Source organism: Thermobia domestica, chromosome 4, assembly GCF_964235325.1.
Source record: "Thermobia domestica chromosome 4, izTheDome1.hap1.1, whole genome shotgun sequence".
Taxonomy (NCBI): Eukaryota; Metazoa; Arthropoda; class Insecta; order Zygentoma; family Lepismatidae; genus Thermobia; species Thermobia domestica.
The window spans coordinates 30,362,882-30,377,587 of record NC_137457.1 but is presented as its reverse complement, the minus strand read 5'-3'; the positions used below and the strand labels follow the sequence as shown (position 1 = coordinate 30,377,587).

Sequence of the window (14,706 nt, the reverse complement as noted above, 5' to 3'; positions counted from 1 at the left end):
TTCATTCCTTCTCGGTGAAGTTTCTTGCGGTAAGGTAACTTTGGCAACATTAACTCACAGTCAGTGTTGCTACTATCCATCGGTAAGACTACTATCCATCGGTAAGTTGTTCTTCATTGATCTGTGTCCGGAATTCAGTGAATTTTGTCGTGACTCTGTTGGTTGCAAGCAAGAAAGAAAAAAGGCATTCATTAATAAAGTACAACACAAATGGAGAATACGGTTCATTGGCATTGACATTGTTATTATTGGGTCTCTTTAATGTTATTCGCAGGGCTGGCTGCTTTAAACCAATAAACGAAAAATGTTCGCAAAAGTGTAAGTGTTCGTAAAATCTTGATGAACACACATTTGTGGGTTATTACGTTTTACTCCTGTATATTATGCGTATTATATTTAGACCTAAATTCCCCATTCATTACTCAAAGAGATTATACTACAAAAGCAACTTTTTTTTAAAAAAAATAAGTTTATGAATGTTTCTTTTGTGATTTTTTTATAGTTTGTTATTATTGTTATGCAATTGCAATCAAAGAAAAATTCTAAATATTGTTTCGTTTTAATCAAGTTTACTATTGAATTAGTTATTCTGTACTCTGCAGTGTTTTGCAATTATCCATATTTAATTCTGTATAATGGTTTCAATTGTGAAACTGTTTATTTTTTTGTCCTTCTGAAATGACTCTTGACAATTATATTAACAAGTATATAAAGATCAGTACAACATATTTTTATCAGGAGTCCTTCGTGAGTAAGTCGGCAAATGTATCGCATTCGTGGCCAATTATATATAACAAATATATAATTCATATTTTATGAAATAGATGTTTCAAAATGTCTTAAATGTAATTAAATATCTTCCAGCGTAAAAGAAATTGTTTTATTGTTTAAGTATTCAGTTCCGATGCTTTGTGCGTTCAACTGCGGGAATTTCGCGTGCACTTCTTTCGCGATTTTTTAAATGCAAGCTTTCTTTACTGTACATCGAAACTTCCACTACTACGGAAGTTTGAATTCAGCACCTGAAATAGTAAGCGTTACGTAGTTTTCGGAACTCTGAGCGTTAAGCTTCTTAAATTTGACAACAATTTTTATGTTATTGCTGCTGTTGATTCTACAGAATGTTTATTTGAACAGTAGCAACAAATAACTGACCTAAACTGTTGTTGCTCGAAAACCAAATTTTACTTAAGAATATTTGTGTTACCATTAAAAATAATAAAAGAAATAATACTAATAGTTTTACTAATACACTATATATTTACTGGTAGTAAGGACACCTTTGGCCTTAAACCCATCAGACGTATGAGGGATAATGTCCCTCGGTGTTGTCGAGTCGGCGAGCACACTATTTACGGAAAGTATTTTCTAAAATATAAAATATATTTCACTTCAAATAGGTTACAAGCCTAATCCATACATTAATTTGTTCTATAATTATTTTAAGCTAAGGTACGGCTTTTTAAATTTTTTTTTCATCTATTCAGAACTTTATAAAGGCCTAATGTTGAATGTTGTTGTGTACCTTAACGTGAAAGCATCTAATTCGCCCAAGGAAAGTCCAAAATCTGATAAAAATCAGTTTCAATGTGATCACCTTGGTTGTAGCAATAATATACTAACAATAGGTTTTAAGGTGGGTCAACCCGAATAAACTCGGTGGGTTTTTTGGGCTGGGCCCATTTGGGCAAACCCTGCTCGATGTCAAAATAGTGGTGAAGAAAAGCCAAAGGTCCTCAGTCAGGATCATGGGCGCCCGACGAAAATTTTCTAGGAGGAGTCCATTCCATGGTTGCTATATATATTACGTCTGGTATTTAATACACGTGGTTTGCTGTATAACGTACACATTTTCGTGAGCCAGGAGGGATCCCACTCTGCCCTTTCCCTTCGAGCACCCATGGACACGATAGCAGACCCGTAACTTGAATCCCAAACGAAACAGAGGTTTCGATTCAGAAGAAAATGCTATGGAAGAAATCCACACGACGAACACTTTGTCATTATTTTCTCCTACTTACTGGTTAAAAACAAATAGTTTTAAAGTTAATAAATAGTTTTATCGTTTTCGACTTCGTTTAAATAACTCTCTTTTTTTTATAGTAAACATAGCAACACCTGGTCAGTACGCGTAATTTTGTAAACAATAAAAAGTTGTAACGGTACTATCCATTTGCATTATATGTATGTAATAGAGACTAGTAAATACAATGTAACTATCAAAGTACATTATCACCCTAAATATCGATCACTGACTCTTAGAATAAGGTTTACACTATACAGATGGTGATCAGAAAAATGGAAACACCTGAACGAAATTGCAACTTACCAGATTAATATGGTGTCGGGCCACCTTTCGCCTTCAGAACAGCCTTGATGCGACGTGGGATGGAGGCATAAAGGTGGAATTTTACACCATTCCTCGTGCAGGGCATCGGCCAGTTCTGTGAGAGAGGATGGAGGTGGAAATCGTCGCCGGGGTCGTGTTTCCAAGACGGACCACAGATGTTCAATTATGTTTAGATCTGGGGATTGGGTGCAGGGTTTGCCCAAGTGGGCCTAGCCCGAAAAAACCCACCGGATTTTTTCGGGTTGGACCCACCTGAAAAAAAAAACATCTTAAAACCCACCTGGGTTTTTGACTTTTTTGTTAGTGTATTATTGGTACAACTAAGGTGATCACATTGAAAGTTATTTTTACCAGATTTTAAACTTTCTTTGGGCGAATTATATGCTTTCATGTTAAGATAGACAACAATATTCAACATAAGACCTTTATAAAGCTCTAAATGCACTGAATGAATGAATAAATAAATAAATAAATAAATAACACCTTAGCTTGAGACAGGGGCGGATCCAGGACGGACTTCTGGGGGGGGGCGGTCGGCGGTAATACTGCTACTTTTAAGAGCTCCAAACTTGTTATGGATGGGTTTATTTATATATAAAATAAGAGTTTCCTTTTGGGGGGGGCGATCGCCCCGATCGCCCCCCTCTGGATCCGCCCCTGGCTTGAGATAATTGTAGAACAAATTAATGTGTGGATTATGCTTATAGCCTATTTGAAGTAAAGTAAGCGATTGTATATTTTAGAAAATGATTTCCGTGAATAGTGTGTTTCCTGACTCGGCGCCGCCGAGGGACATTATCCCTCATACGTTGGCGGGTTTAAGGTCATAGGTGCCGGTACTAACAGTAAATATGTAAATACATTAGTAAAACTATTAGTATTATTTCTTACCTTTGATGGTAACAAAAGTATTCAGTAAAATTTGGTTTTCCAACAACAGTTAAGTTCAGTCATTTGTTGCTAGCCTTCAAATAAGCATTCTGTAGAATCAACACTAGCAATAACGTAAAAATTCTTGTCAAAATTAAGAAGCTTAATGCTCGGAGCTCCGAAGACTACGTAACGCTTACTATTTCAAGTGCTGCATTCAAACTTTAGTATTAATGGAAATTTCGATGTACAGTAAAGCAAGCTGCATTTTCAGGGAAAACCCGTCGTGAAAGAAGTGTTCGGGAAATTCCCGCAATTGAACCCACAAAGCATCGAAAGTGAATACTTTAACAATAAAACTATTTATTTTATGCTGGAGGATATTTCATTTCATTTTAGACATTTTGAAACATTTATTTTATAAAATATGAATTATAGGCCTATCTTTGTTAATTGTTTTAAATTAATTTTCGGAAAAGAACGGTCTTGCAACAAGTACTCGGGTAATTACCGTAATTGAATGCACAAAGCATCAAAAGTGAACTTCAACAATAAGACCATTTATTTTACGTTGAAAAATATTTAAGACATTTTCATGAATTATGTTTTTGTTTTAAATTAATATAGCTATTTGGTATTCATATTTGGCGAACGTCACCGAGTCTCCTAGGATGACTCGATCTACATTTGTTCGTTTGTCTGCCTTTACCACATAGTGTTCAACTTTCGGTCTTTTAAATTTTCAGGATACAAACCAGAAACACTAAATTTTCTGTTTAGATTTTGGCAGCATACCAACGTAAAATTACAAAATGGCGCGCTTTTTTAAAAAAATAGCTGATATCCACTGGCGAAAATCCCGGGGGGATGATGGGGACATGTACCCTACAATCTTGGAACTGTCCCACTCAATAATCCGATTGGAAATGTGTCTTTTAGGAAGAAATGTGATGATTTTGTCCAACTGTCACAAAGGAAAGTGAGATGAAATTGATACCTCCCAGAATAAGCCTCAAATCTGACCGCCTCCCAATGTTGAAGACAACTGTGCTTCCCTACCCATGTTGTCCCGGAGTCCCACACAGGGCACATAAAATATGACGATATTATTATTGCTTTACAACTTTAAAATCAGACTGGCAACATTGAAAACTGTTTACAGGGAATGATCATATTTGGATCATCCCTTGTAAACAGTTTTCAATGTTGCCAGTCGGATTTTAAAGTTATAAAGCAATAATAATGTCGTCATATTTTATGTCCCCTGTGGAGGACGCCGGGACCGACATGGGTAATCCTCCTCAGCATTGTTTTTTGCCTTCATAAATATTTTGTACATAAATATCCACGCTACAAAGCGCAATTTTAGGTCTTTCAAGTTGAAATTTTCAAAGTAGAAGCACGAGAGACTAAATTAGCTGTATATATTTTGGCGGCATAAAATTTAAAAATGGCGGCCATTTTTCAAAATAGCGGATATCCATGCTACAAGGTGCAATTTTCGGACTTTTTAAGTTGGTATTTTGAGGGTAGAAGCACAAGACATTCTAAATTTGCTGTACAGATTTTTTCGTCGATCCATTATAAAATTTCAAAATGGCGGAATTTTTTTCAAAACAGCAGTGAATAGAAAGTTGTTGCAAGTTGTGACAATGACACTCATGAAATGTAAATCATATTTTAACATTTTTACCCCAAAGAGATTGAAATATTTCGAAAAAACCAATTAAACCCGTAAAAACCCACATGGGCCCAGGTGGGTTGGGTTTTTTCAAACCCTGATTGGGTGGGCCAGGGGAGGTGTTGAACTTCATCCCGATGTTCCTCAAACCACGCTGCAACAATACCAGCTGTGTGAATGGGTGCATTATCATCCTGGAAGATGGCGTCTTTGTCCGGGAACAACATCCGGACCATAGGATGCAAGTGGTCTCCTAAAATTGCGACATAATCGTTGGCAGTGATTCGTCCGCTAAGTGTGACCACAGGACCCAATGAAAACCATGATATAGCGGCCCACAGCATCACCGAGCCGCCGCCATGTTTCACAGTTGGGCGGAGACACTGCAGATCATAAGCTTCTTTGGGCGTTCTCCACACACAAACACGGCCTGTGGTTGGGAATAGGGTGAAGGATGACTCATCCGACCATATCACACGTTTCCAGTCCTCAACGGTCCAAGTTGCATGGTCGCGGCACCATTTGCGGCGTGCGAAAGCGTTATGGTCCCTGATGAGCGGTTTGGTCCGTGCAACACGACCCCGTAAGTTCATGTCATGTAATTCGCGACGGACTGTGATTGTCGAAACAGGGTGGGGGAGGTGCTGATTAAGTTCCTCCGTCACTTGCTCCGCAGTGGCACGACGGTTCTGCGTGACAATGCGCTTTAATACCCGGCGTGACCTGTCACTCATGATTTTCTTCCGCCCACTGTTCCGCTTCCCAGATGTGGTTTTCCCGTGTGTTGTGTAGGCCGTCATCACCTTCGACACTGTCCCACGCGACACACCTAACACAGTAGCCACTGCCGTCACACTCACCACCACCAACCGTGCACCAACAATTTGCCCTCTTTGAAAATGTGAGAGGTCTCCCATTTTACACTACCTCCGTCTGCTGCAGCCACTGGACACTGCTGTTCCACTGCGCCTGACGTAGTATGGAGACCAACCTAACACACCACCACCAGCGGTCCGGCGCTGCGGACGCCACGACACCACTGCCAACCCATACATCTGACGTGTTGCCAACTACAGGTGTTACCATTTATCTGATCACCATCTGTACAGGGTATTTCGAAACAACACCGACAACGTTTGGGAGTTGATTTCTGACACCAAGATAAGACAAAAATATAGAACAACTTGGGTGCACAAATGCTTCCTTTCGGAGTTATAGGCTGCCGAAAACATGAATAAATGAAGTTTAAAGGTCCCATGAACCAAAACTATGGGACCTACCGTAGTCGGGTCAAGATTTCACTTAGGAACTACAAACTCGACTCGAGGGGCCGCGGTGGCTCAGTGGTAGAGCGTTCACTTCTGGTGCTTGGGGTCCCGGGTTCGATCCCAGCCCCCGCCAAGTGAACTTTGTGGTGGACAAACACCGTGTGCGTGGGTTTTCTCGGGGTTCTCCCGTTTCCTCCCACTTTCTTCATTCCACCATTTCATTCATTACTCATCATCACCGTCTCCTTTAGCCTAACCGGCATAACTGTGGGACGTAAAACTCACAGATTTCATTCATTTCAAACTCGACTCGACTCGAAGCAGAAATTTTTGAGCTCGACTCGAGAACCTATCTAAAAAAAATTCCTTTAACTCGATTAGAAATTGGACTCGAATTCATGTCGAATTTCAAGTCGAGTCGAGCCAAAACGACCCAAATCCTATGCATAGTTTCAAGTACACTCTTCAAATACGAGCTTAAGAGAGAGCCATCGACTCGAGAAAATTATCTTTGACTCGACTCAAAACTCGAGCCTAATTCGAGTCGAGTCGAATTTTGGCTCGACTCGTGCTCATCCCTACGTTTTTGTCTTTGTATGTCAAATTTTGGCCTTATATATAACATACCTTAATACAATATAGATCATTTCATTATTCTAAAATTTCTGATAATACAGTATATAAGACAGGTGTTAAAACAGGAAACTACGTGTGTCATCATTCCAAAAGTACAATGAAAGTAAAAAATATTTGTCCCAGGGTTCTCCGCAGGGGTCCAAATCAAAATTTTCAAATAACAAAGGGGGTCAAGTTGCATATCGTTGGAAAGCTGTTAGGAAATGAAAGAAGACGGAAGAAGTATCAACTCTCGGAAATTGCCCTGTGCAAAATGGCGGCCGGTCAAAATGTACATCCTCATTTCGATTCTCCAAGCGCATTAGCTTTTCATTTTCTGATCTGCACATATTGTCATTGTGAGACACTTGCAAGTATTCGCTGTTCCTGGTGCAAGAAAATTTTTTGTTTGAATCATTTTGTACTTGATAATCCAGACAACGAGCGTAAGTACCATTATTATACATTATATGTTAACTAGCCAGTTCTACCTAGGTATACTAAAAAATGTCAAATGTTAATTCTTTTCTTTTCTTTATTTCTTGATTTAATTTTGTTTTATTATATTTCTTTATTTATTTAGACATTACTAGGACCAAAGAGCAGAATCTCACAGTAGGAGCATTTCCTTTCTTTCCGTTGAGTTCAAGAATTAAAACAAACTGAAACCCAACTACATAAAGAAGAACTAAAACACAAGATGTTTGCAGTGTTATCGTAAAGCGTTCAAACTTGTTTCATCTGTTTTCATTTTACAGCAGCTTTCAAATGATATGCTACTTGACCTCCCTTGATGTGAAAATTTTGAGTAGGACCCCATCTGGGACAATGCGGAGGACCTTGGAACAAATACTTTTATTTTCAATCATTGGACTTTTGGTATGATGACACACCTTTTTTTTTTTTTTTTTTTTTTTTTTTTTTTTTTTTTTTCCTGTTTTGACATTTGTCTCACCGTTTCAGGTTCATTGGAATGGCCATAGACTTTACAATGAGGTGTTTACTGACATTTTGACCGGCCGTCATGTTGCCCAGCGTAATTTTAGAGAGTCGAGACTTGTTCCGTCTTCTTTCATTTCCCAACAGCTTTCCAACTATATGCAACTTTATCCTTCTTGCTATTTGAAAATTTTGAGTTGGACCCCGCCTGGGATCCTGCGAGTGGGCCTGGGACAACACTTTTTGCTTTGATACGTTGTACTTTTAAAATGATTAAACACATGTTTTCCTGTTTTGGCATCTGTCTGTCTCTCCGTCTGCGACTTTTAAGGGTGGCACCCTATATATTCATATAACTCGCAGAGTATACATATTCGGAAAATTTTTATTAGTTTCGTGATAGGCGTCATTAGTGCCTTCGACTGGTGTATAAACCTTCTTCCATTTCGATATATATAATCTCCCTTTCATCCCTTGTAAGCTCTAGAAACAACACCAGAAAAATTAATTGCAATAAATAACAAGAGGTAGTATGAAAAAGAAAAAACTTACCAAGTAACCCCAGTTTACAGTACATCATACTACTCGTTTGAGTATTTCTCCACAAAAACTAAAATAGGCATTTTTTTCCGTTTAGAACCGCCACCTTCTCTACTTAATTTCATTTTTAAAAACATGCCAGCAGTACTAGTGATGATAAACGAGGTTTCGTACGTACTATCCTACTAAGGTAGCCTGTAACCAGCCTGTAGCCTGTAATTATTATGCAGCCTGTAACCAATCTACACAAGGCTTAATTTGTCGTGTTTCAGAAGGCACCGCATTACTGCAAAATACAATATCTTCTCTACAGACAAATGTGTTCCCTCATCGTGTTGTTCGATTCAGTAACCCATGGCTTTCACCCAATTTCAGAAATTCTTCCTCTTTATTAGCATATAAATCAGTGGTCGAAGTGAGACGGCATGCGGTGGTATGCCATACCGCCTCTGGTTTTTCAGTGATGAAGACATACCGCTTCTGGTTTTTCGGTGATCAAGATATACCGTCACTGGAAAGTGAATGCTAATATACATCTTTAATAAATTAATTTTTATACACAGTAATTGACGAACAGCTTTGTACGTTAAAGATTTTAAGTTGGCAACACCAACATTTTTATTATCTTTGTTTTTAAAATGAGGTATATACGAAGAAGTTCACCCTTTGCTCCTACGCAAGTACTCGTGTTGGTTGTGTTTGGGGCAACCAACCGTCCAGTATTTTACCAGACAGTTCGGTTTTTAACTTCCTTCTCCGGTGTCCGGTACGAGCTCAAAACCTGATGTTAAATGTCCGGTAATTTTTCACCTTAATAGTCCTATTCTCTGTTCTATTCAGATTATTTTGGAGTAACGAAAGGAATCGTTTGTCGATGAATATGGTTAAAGCAGAGCTTATAATACGCTTTGATATCGATCTTGCGCGGAATTTGCTGAAGAGTTGAAGGCAGGAAAATTTACTGAACTTATCAGAACTGCTGAAGGTCAACAAAAGTACATTTTTTAAGGGCGCAACTAGCACTGCTTCATCTTGTGCATGCCATAATGATATTGCTAATTTTATTTTCTTTTTTGTTTTAAATACAGTGTAATATTGATGGCAGACTTCAAAAATTACATGTGCCGACTCAACCAAAACTGGATTAAGAAAATTAAATAAATGCTTCAAAAGTAACTAAAGTTATTAAATTCGAACTCCGAATCGATCAATTTTATGTGAAGTAACCTCCTTCATGTTGTTTACATTTTTGTCGAGCAATGATGTCACACTCTTACGAGTATTTATACTCCTCGAGGATGTATTTCCATTCTCAAAAGTTGGCAACCCTGGTTGCACATCAGGCTCATATAACCGAAAGGGACAGGGTTGGCTGGTTTAAACCAAGGTGGTTTAAACCATGGTTTAAACCAAGGTTTAAACCAGCTGGTTTTTTTCAAAAAAAACAACTGGTTTAAACCAAAAAACAAAAAAATGTTCGTAAAAGTGTAAGTGTTTGTAAAATCTTTTTGAACACACATTTGTGGGTTATCACGTTTCACTCCCGTATATTATTCGTATTATATTCAGACCTAAATTCCCCATTCATTACTCAAAAAGATTATACTACAAAAGCAACTTTTTTTTATAAGTTTATAAATGTTTATTTTGTGATTTTTTGTAGTTGTTATTATTGTTATGTAATTGCAATCGAAGAAAAATTCTAAATATTGTTTCGTTTCAATGTTTACTATTGATGAAATACATCGAAAATGCCGTACCTTTTGTACGTGTGTGTGTGGGAGGTCGTACAGACCCCACGAGAGGCATTTAGTGAAATAAGTATCTTTGGTATCTATTTATGTATAAATGAGTCTGAGCCAAAGTGGACTCAAATAATTCGTATCTTTATTCATTTTTCTATTGATATGCAGATTAAGTCGGTGTGTTTCTTTAATTTGGACCAATAAAAGTCGTTGTTAACTAACTTGAACTAAATTAGTTCTTCTGTACTCCGTAGTACTTTGAAATTGTTCATATGTAATTCTGTGTAATGGTTTTACTTGTGCAATTGTTTATCTTTTTGTCCTTCTGAAATGACTCTTGACAATTATATTAAGAAGCATGTAAAGATCAGTACATCGTATTTTTTTTATTTATTTTTTTTATTATCAGGATTCCTTCGTAAGTGAGTCGGCAGACGTATCGCATTTGTAGCCAATTAGTCCTGGTTCCGAGTTCAAATGGAGGACAATTTCTCTCGGACGTAACTCGAGAAGCGGTTTTTATTCCGCTTTAAGCTTATGTGATCCCTTCCAGCATAACCCGGTTGTTGCATAATAACATCAAGGCGAAACAAACTTATTTCTGTCCATATATGATATGAATATATAGAGCAAATTATTTAAACCATAAAAACCTGGTTTAAACCAAAAAAACCTGGTTTAAACCAAAAAACCCGGTTTATTTGGTTTTTTTAATAAAAACCATGGTTTTTGCCAACCCTGGAAAGGGATGAGTCCGTTAGGCTATGTAATCTGTGTCGTGGACCATGGGCACAATCCAAACAAAAGGCAATGTATTGAAAATGTGACTTTTTTAAACTGAGATCGCAAAGTATTGTTATGAGTACAAGGGAACTTCTTTTCTGTCTGCAATTATAAAGAAATACATAACTGAGTCCGGTATTTACGAGAAAAATATAGTGTTAGCTATGGAAAAAAAATCTGTTGTTTTGCTTAAGTGCTTTATTGTTAAATCTGTTCTATTGCATATTGTTTTATATTAAGCGTTTTATATTTTATTGTGCCATATTAAATTGTTTCCTTCTTATGTACATGTCTTGCTTTAATACATATAATTGCCGCGTTTTGAGCATAGGTGGTTTGTCTGCTGTGGGGGCGGACCTTCCAGAGGTCTGGAATAACTCTCAATCGAGTGGGGGTTCCGTGAGTTCTCCCACAGGAAATTGTTTAAAATTGTTAATAAAAAAACTGTTTTCAATCCTTTCATATATAATTCTTTATAACCCAAGGGGATATTTTTTATTCTTCTCAGAAAGTTGGGAGTGGGGCAAAGTCTCTCCATGCCCCCTCCCCCCGTAACTACGGAAATTACAAAAAAAAAAAACTATACACTGAAATGTCACAGCCAACTGCTCAATGATGCCAGGTGAAAGACAATCTCAGGAGCGAATTTAGTGCGAATTAGGCCGAATTTGATGGCATTTAGCATCTCCCCCAACTCGTTTCATGGTCCCAGAACCGAGTACCTTGTTTTTGTCTAAATTGTGATAAAGGTAAAGTACAAGGGCCCTGCGGGGTTTCTAACTCTCCGCTAACTGTCTCTAGCTGAACTATATTTTGAAAAGTAACAGACTGTAAATCTTATATGTGTAAGATTGGGGGATACTAAATATTAGCCCCGAATTTTCATGCATGTGATAGAAATGTGCTTTGCTTGCGATTTGGTAGCGTCTAAAGCCGACCATAAACATTTTTAATGATGAATTTTGACATGTTATAGAACAAAATTTTCCAGTCTTGACTTATATTTGTACAGATAAAAAATTCGTGACCTAAAAGCTAAATTCCTTGACTTTCATGACCGATTTCTGATTTCGTGACTTTTTCGTGACCGATAGACAGCCTGGTGTAGACCAGCCTTTAGGTTTACAAGAGTAGGATTACTATTGCAAATTCATTACAAGAGTCTTTACGACAGATAAAATAAGTGATGGTTGTATTAGATAGTATTTTCCACCGGCAGTATATTTCTGCATTCTACAGAATCAATGTTTTGTTTTTAAGTGGAACGCTTATAGTATGAACTATGACAAATGTCAAAGAAATCCTTATTATTGCCAAAACCCAGTTGGGGTAAACTTTACAACACACGCTCCACCTGCGCATTGATAAGTACGACCGCTTTAAAATGATATAATAGAGTACGGTAGGGTAGGGGGTAGGAACTGGTTTAGCTTAAGGTTATGGAAGTTTTGATCCACTTTATAAAATTAATAAGAATGTAATTTCTCGTTTGTGAGTTTACCAGCTGAAGAGGCCATTTAAAGATAACACCCAGTTGTTTTCACAAGTTCTGCGTACGCGTATACCCATCATCGCTCAAGCGCCTGCTCCTTTTTGTACGCACCCCTACCAGCTTCACCCTGCCGTTCGATACCATTCAGCTTTTTAGTGGCCATCTAACACAGGTTGTTTTTGACACTGTAGTTTTAATGCCATACGTCTAGATACCGTATTTACACGCAGATCCTAAAAGAATTGTAATTCTTCAGCAATTACTTCTGATGGCTCCCTTGGATTTTATCTATGCCAACTAAGATACTTTCATGTCGCCCAGCGCATGGTGGAAAGACTACAAGGTGGATGCAATGCAGTGCTACATTCTTGTCGCTCTGGCGCATTACGTCATCTTGGTCTCAGACGTGGCCAGCGAGTCAGATGAACTTTTAACAAGCGCTTGCTCGCTGGTACCTTACTCGCAAACTTCTCTTCTATTTATAGTAAAAATTTTAATACAAACAATAATTAGGGGGTCTATATAAACGTAATGTAATCAATGCTTAAGCTAAGTGAATTCAAAGGAAGATATTTACAATAGCAAAAGAAACAGCAATATCAGTTAATATTAAACAACTTTGAAGCTTGAACAAGCGGCAAATTTTTACTTTGACTCCAACTGTGACTTCAACCGATTCATGTGATCCGGTTCCCGGAGCAGTTTAGGAATCATTCCTAAACTGCTCCCGGAACCGGATCACATGAATCGATTACAATTACTAACACAATGAAAGTAATGTACGATGTTAAGAATTATACTATAAGTACAAGGGCCACAATGTTACTATACGAAGTTAAGAATTACCGGTATACTATAAGTACAAGGGCCACAATGTTACTAAACATCAATTCAGGTGCAGCGGTGACTATGAATTTTGAGATCTAAATGGGGGGGCTACCGCCCCCCAAACCCCCCGCTCAAGTACCATAAAAACATCCAAAATAATAATAAATAATCACACCACTACTATAAAGCTAAGAAGGAAAAAATTTAAAAAAAAAAAAAACGGTAATAGTATACATGAGAACACCCTGATCTGCGTTTCTTCTGTGTTCTATTATCACTTCTACATGAAATACCATAAATTTTCTACGTAGTGCAATAGTAAGAAGTGTCCATGTGCACAAGACATGCGATATGCGTTAAATTCCCCCCCCCCCCCAATACACACATAGTCATAAATAAAGTACAAGGGTACTACACATGCAGATATAAAGTACAGGTACATTCCTTTTTATTTTCGTATCAGTCGAGAAGTAAATCAAAGTCTCTTTGTTACCTCCTTGGTAAGTTCGTAGATACTCAATGAATAACCCCTAAAAGTATGAGCGTCCAGCTCCTTCGGGAACTGACGCGGCTTTACGTATACTATATCCAAAAAAACACTCGTCTCTAATCATAAATCAGTGCATGACAAAGAAAAAAATACATCTCAACAAGACAATAGGACAAGCAGCAGCAAACCAAATACTTTGCCTAATACTCAAATGCAAAACAAATCAAGAATAAAAATAATACGAATTAAAAAAAGAAAACACTCACCATTTCGCCACAGAACAACACTCATGAATAATGAACTCATAACTGCTGATTCCACACACGAAAAAATAAGATACCAAGAACACATGCGCAATACTCAACATTACTGAAAAATGTTCCTTTCCGCACACACGTCGTTTTATTAAACCGAGCACACTTGCTATTATTACAAATAAGAGAAACCAATAAACGTCCACTTTTACCATACGTCGAAAATATCTTCAGCTTTAGACCACAACCATGATAGGTTTTCTCCAACTCAATTCAACCAATTCAATTACGCGCTTCCCGCATGCCACAAACAGCAGTACACACATACATACACACAGAACATGTGACATCACACTAACAAACTACCATATGAGTACACAGACACCTAGTGGGAAAAATATGAACTAAGACGGCACGAACAGTTCCAACAAGTGACTCACGCACAAACACTTGCAGGAAGTGACTGAACCTATAAGAACCGATTAAAGTCACAGTTGGAGTCAAAGTAAAGACTTGCCTAATACACTCGAGTATGTATAGGCCTGAATAATGGGAGTTCTTAAGCAGTGTTGCCAACGAGTTTGCACAAAATTCCGCTAAATTGAAAACCAAAACCGCCAGAATTCAAGCGGATTTTCATGTGTCCTTTACCTCCGTGAGTTGCGAACGATTGTGCTAAACAGCCAATGAAATCACGCATCGGAGATGGCGCGCTACACTCGCGTCAGAGTAGAAATTTGTTCAATTCTGACGGAAGTAGCGCGCGTACACTATTGTATTCACTGACTAACATGGCGGAAGTCGCAAACTTTCTATTTTACGCATGCGCATTAGCTAGGGAGTAGTAATTT

The 14,706-nt window shown here is 37.9% G+C and overlaps 1 protein-coding gene across 1 annotated transcript in view; it reads right to left on the bottom strand.

Moving 5' to 3' along the window:
• Positions 1–14,318, bottom strand: part of LOC145683806 (E3 SUMO-protein ligase NSE2-like) — a 106,591-nt gene extending 92,273 nt beyond the window's left edge. The window contains exon 1 of the mRNA XM_081755397.1: positions 14,300–14,318. The gene's annotated coding sequence lies outside the window, so the exon portion shown is untranslated. The remainder of the gene's footprint in view (positions 1–14,299) is intronic.
• Positions 14,319–14,706: the final 388 nt, after the last annotated feature.